The following is a 6,000-nucleotide window of genomic DNA, read 5'->3' on the forward strand; positions in this document are numbered from 1 at the left end:
GTGCAGAGGGGCCCTGAGCTTGGAGAAAAGGCAGAAGCTCCACAATTTAAATTTCCCGGTGCCCTGTGTCTCACCTTGTTTGTTCTTTGGTTCACTCCTAAAAACCCAAGTGTGATTGGAGTTTCAGGCCAATGAATGAGTTCCCATTTCCCCATAGACTTCTATTCTTGTTTTAGAGATGTTTCGATCAGTTGTGATTAGCAAGCAGCTTCCCTGCTGAACACTTTCTCTTTAAATTGCCCTGCCAGCAGGGCCCATCCTGGTGTAAACAAACCCTTTGGTGCAGCCCAAGAGAGCCCCTATCTAATACCCAGCACGATCCCCTTACATCCGGAGCACTCTTTAAACATTTTTCCTAGTACTTGCAGCATCCGTCCTCCCTCCCGATGACCTTCACAGTGACCCTGCAGGGGAGACAGAAAGGCATCATGATCCCCATGTCAGAGATGGAGCCATGGGAGGGCTAGTGAAGTGCAGTGACTTGCCCAAGGTCACTCCACGAATTAAGGGTGGAATTGAAACCAAAACACGGATCTCCTTACCCCCTGTGCATACACAGTTGCTCTCTGGCCAAAGGTGACGTGTATATGTGTAAGAAAGTACCAGGCTATTGAAATGTGAACTATCTCCTTTTGTTCAGTCTGCCTGAACTGACTGGCCAAGCCCTGAGTCTACGTGAAATAAATAAAGCAGTTGGGTCTAGTCTGGGGACAGCTGGTGGTTGGGATAACTCTCCACAAGGATGACCTTGGAGATTGAGACCCCTGGAATCAGGAGTGGATGATCTGGCTGGCTTCCTTGCAGCGCAGGTCTGCGGAAGCCACAAGGGGGCAGTATGCAGCCCTCACCTGCGTCTCTGGGAGGTGCCCTGTCCTCATCCCAACTGGAGATAATTCTAGGAACTAGTGGGAGTATGACTGTCCCCTTTTTTAACCCCCTTCCTGATAAGACCCTCTCACCCTTTGAAGGTAGGGCCCTCCCTAGGATAACCGTGAGGGCTGGAAACTGTACCCTCTGCAGAGTATTTCCTCAAGGTAGGTGGTCAGATTTTAATAAGGACTTTCTGACAGCTCAAGTTGGTTCAAGATCCATCTTATCTCCCCAGCTTTGTTTCTTTTCGCTCTCCTCTCTCCCACCACCTCCTGTACTCTATGCTCCTGTCACACCCAATTACTCACTGATTTCTGAACTTACCTCCACATTTTCAGAATACGCTAGCTACAATGCCTGAAATGCCCTTTTACTTCCTTTTTCACTTATTGAGCTCCTATACATCCATCAAGGCCCAATTTAAATGGCCCTTGCTGAGAAAACTTCTAATTCCTGGGCCAGAGTCAACAAAGACCTCTTCAGTGCTCCCATTTGAACTTCTACAACCTCTATTATTAGAGCTCATCTCCAGTCACTCAGCAGATGTTTCTTTGGCACCTTCTGTGTGTCAGACTTTGTTTTAAACATTGTGAATACAGCTTAAGACAAGTCTGACTTCTCTGCTACCATGGGACTTATATTGAAGATTGGGTTGAGGGTGGGAGTTGAGTTGGGAACGGGGGAGAGAGACAAACATAAGACCAGGTTAGCCTCTGAAGAAATGCCCTGTCCCTCTGTTGGTGTTTTCTGGTTTGGGCTGTCTTCCTCACAGGTAGTCCTTCAGGCTAGGGTCATCTCTGCACCTCCAGAGTGCAGTCCAGAGCCTGGCACCAAGAGGGTAACAGTTACTGATGAGTGAGTGTGAACACAAATCCATCCTTGACACTGCACACATTCCCACCTCTGCTCATCTGCTCTAACCATGACATTTTTTCTCGTTAACAATTTTTTATTGAGCTCTGATAATATGCCAGGCAGGAGTGTTCAGTGGAGATTATCATTTCAAGAAATTTCTGTCTAGGAAAATATGTCTAAGGCCAGGTGTGGTGGCTCATGCCTGTAATCCTAGAACTTTGGGAGACTGAGGTGGGAGGATCACTTGAAGCCAGGAGTTTGGGACCAGCCTGGGGAACATGGTGAAACCACATCTCTACAAAAAATACAAAAATTAGCTGGGCGTGGTGGCACATGACTGTAATCTCAGCTACTTGGGAGACTGAGGAGGGAGGATCGCTTGAGCCCAGGAAGCAGAGGTTGCAGTAAGCCAAGATTGTGTCACGGCACTCCAGCTTGGGCAACACAGTGAGACCCTGTCTCAAAAAAAAAAAGCAAAGAAAATACGCCTAAAGCTTGGTACTCACAGATTCTCATTTCAGCTTCATATCCTTGTTAGGTAGGCATTCTCCCTATTTTATAAACAAGAAACTGGGGCTCAAAAATGTTAAGATATTACCCAAGGGCACCAGCTGGTTTGCTGGAGCCAGATACTCCTAGAAGCCTCCTGTCCCAGCTGGCCTAGCCCGCATGGGTTTTGTCCCTCCATTTGTGATTATTTTCCTATAAAGAATGAACTCCCCTTCCCACCAACTCCTGGGTAGGGACCTAGCCTTTGTCCCTCAGCTCTAGCCATCTATAGGCCTCAGTGAGGTGGCATCTGACCTCCCCTCCAGAGCCAGGCTGCTGGTGTCTTCCTCAGCCTGGATGCTGTTCTACTGCCATGGCTCAGGAAGAGGGGACAGAAGGACAGTAAGGCTGGCAATCAGTAGGGAAGAACCTGAGCTGGGCCAGGCTGGGCTGGGCTCCTGAGTCTGGCTGGTGCTGAGGAGAGGTCTGAAACAGTCCGGCCTCCCTCCAGTGCCTGAGCCTCCAGCCCCACCACCCCCTCCTTAGAGTCCTGGCCCTGCGCTGTGCCCATCATCTCTGTGAACTCCCAGCTCCTCCCCCAATCTCCTGTTCCTCTCTCTTTCTGGGAAGGTCTGTGGAACAGAAGCTTTCTAAGATCTTGTGTGTGTCAAATGTCTTGATTTTGAAATTTAAGTGACAGTTTGGCAAGGTATGGAATTCTAGGTTCACAATTATTTGCCCTCAGCACTCTGAAGATACAATTCCATTGTCTCTTGGCATCTGCTGTTGCTGATGAGAAGTTTACTGTCAACTCAATTATTGGACCTTTGTAGATAAGCCATCTTTTCTCTCTAGTGGCTGTTAGAATTTCTGTTTATTCTTGATATTCTACACTTTGACTACAAGGTATCTAGTTAGAGTTCTGTTTTCTAAGATATCTTACTAGGTAGTCTGTGGACCTTTTAAATCTAGAAATGCATGGATTATTTTTGGCAAGTTTAGTCGCCCTTTGCGGTATCTCTTTTTGAAACCATTAATGCATATGCTAGAGTTTCTCATTCAATCTTCTATGTCTCTTTTCTTTCATCTGTTTAATCTCTTTATTCTGTGCTTCAGTCTGAAGGATTTCCTCAATTCTAGCTTCTAATTCATGAATTCTCTTCAGATACATTTAATAACCTATTTATTGACTTTTTAAAAAACGTTAGTGACTTTAGTTTTCATTTCTAAAATTTCTATATCTGTTCATTTCTGCTACACGTTTCTATTTGATAACTTTCTATTCTTGTTTTGTAGATGCTACTTCTTCCTTTATCTTTTTGATGATTTTAACTGTATTAAATTTCCTTTCAGATTGCTCCATTATCTCTAGGTCTTTATGTATAAATTCTCCCATGAGAGGTATATCTCTCAAGATATGGTGCTTCTAATCTATTATGGAACTTATCCTCGACATTATTTTCAGCACATTTTCCTGACCGTGGCCTGGGATATGGAGACCACCCTGAGGGAAGATTTCTCGGTTGTATGTGCCTAAGCCACGTGGACGTGCACCACCCTCAAAGCAGCTCTTATAAAAGTGTCTTGGTTTGAGATTTTTGCATGGTCTGGATATCAGATCCTGAGCCACAACCCATGTGGACAGGCTGAGGTATCACACTCATATGAGTCCTCTCTCTGCTTAAAGTCAGGGGCCAGGCAGCAGTAGACAGAGATTTTAATCCTGTTCATGGCAGGCAGCACTTTCCCAGACCCAGCTTTAAGCAGAGAGAAAGCCTACTGTTGCCCCTGCCATTGGTGAGGTTGGCAACTATACTTCCCACCCTCCAACCCCTCCTCAGAAATACACCTTCTATTCCTGCTTGCCACCTCTCATTTATGCCCTTACACAATTCCCCATTCTTGCTTTTGGAGCTTGAATATGTACTTTTTTTCTTTTGATTATCAGCTGGGCATGGTGGCGCACACCTATGATCCTAGCAATTTGGGAGGCCAAGGCTGGTAGATCACTTGAGGCCAGGAGTTCGAGACCAGCCTGGCCAACATGGTAAAATCCTGTCTCTACAAAAAATACAAAAATTAGCCACATGGTGGTACACACCTGTATTCTCAGCTACTCGAGAGGCTGAGGCAGAGGATGGCTTGAACCCAGGAGGCAGAGGTTGCAGTGAGCCAAGATCACACCACTGCATTCCAGCCTGGGTGTTGGAGCAAGACTTGATCTCAAAAAAAAATTTTTTTTTAACTATTTAGTATTTATCTTGCTTTGCACGTCTAATATGTCAAAAAGGAGGAACTTAATAAGTGTTTAATCATTGTTACCTATTACTGCAAGGATATATTTTTAAAAAGAAGAAAAATATAAATAATTTATGTAAAAAAAGAAAAAAGGACAGTGTTTAAGCAAGCTTGACCTGGGAGTCCTGGTATCTGAGCCTCCCATCCCTGTCACTGAGTCTCTAGCCTCTCTTTGGAGCCCCCTTTCTCCTCCCTGAATCCCATCTCCCTTACCAAGTTGTCATCCACTTTCTGAACCCCCTTTCCTGCTACTCAGTCTTCAGCCCCTCCTACTCACATCATCTCCCTCCCTGAGCCCTTGTCCAAGTTTCTTCCACCAGGGGAGCATGGAAGTTCTTTTCCACTGCACACTCAGCAACTCGAAAAAGTCCTTCCTTTTCATTTTTCAGCCAGCTCTACTGTTCCAGTGGTTCTCACCGAGAACATGGAGTTAACCAGCAGGAACACAGCACTGTTGCCTTCAGTGTGGTCTTCCAGGGGTAGACGTTAAGGAGGAAGAATCCTGAAGGCAGAGGGGGAGCCCTGCAGGAAGGGAGGGCTTGGACCTTCATTTCCATGCCCCTTTCTCCCTCTGTTTCTCCTCCCTGTAGGCCCCCTCCAGCCCTGAGGATCAATGGGGGTTCACTTTCACTGAGCTCAGCAACACTGCTCTCTCCCCACTTCCTGTGGCTCTCAGCTGACTGGCCTGCTTGGTCTAGGCTGGGGGCAGGTCAATGGCACACCCAGATCTTGGAGAACAGAAATTCCTTGGGCCCCTCCAGCACCTCTCGTCTGCTGGATGGGCTAAGTCTCTTGTCCTTTCTGGGCTGCATAGGAAAAAGGCAGAAGGCCTTCTCTCATGCTTCCTCCTGCTCTCAGTAGAGGTGGGTTCTCAGAGGTCAATAATGTGATGCCATCACTCACTGGGCACTCTCCACTCTAATCCCCTGCTAGGAAGCCTTCCTAGATTGAAAAGAGCTGCTAGGACCAGGGAGTTCCCAAAGCATCTCCTTGCCCCACCTCCAACACGTACCTGAAGAGCAGTAAGACGAATGGGTCACGTGTGTACAGCCCCCTGCATAGTCTCTAAGTTTCTCATGCATTATTGCATTCAGCCCTGATAGCCAGGGAAGGTGGGGAAGAGGTGGAGTGACTTGCCCAAGGTCCCAGCTAGTCCACAGGTGGAGCTAGGACTGGAAGCCCAGCCATGACTTGTAGTTCAGGGCTCTTTCTGTCCCTGGCAACTGCCAACCTCCCTGGGTGCTGGTGCCTCCCACTTCACCCATCCCGGGCTCTCTTCTAGGGAGCCACAGCCTCTGCAGCACGTCCAGCCTCAGGGCCTGGCTGGGATCCCTGTTTCTTATCAGGCCAAATTGGACCCTTCAGCCTGGCATTCAAGTCCTCCTGCGCCCACCTGGCTAAGCTTGCTCTTCCAAATGCTCGGTAACATCCTCCCATCCCAACACACACACACACACACACACACACACACACACACACACACACACA

Source organism: Sapajus apella, unplaced genomic scaffold (assembly GCF_009761245.1).
Source record: "Sapajus apella isolate SASKATOON/1434 unplaced genomic scaffold, GSC_monkey_1.0 scaffold62, whole genome shotgun sequence".
Taxonomy (NCBI): Eukaryota; Metazoa; Chordata; class Mammalia; order Primates; family Cebidae; genus Sapajus; species Sapajus apella.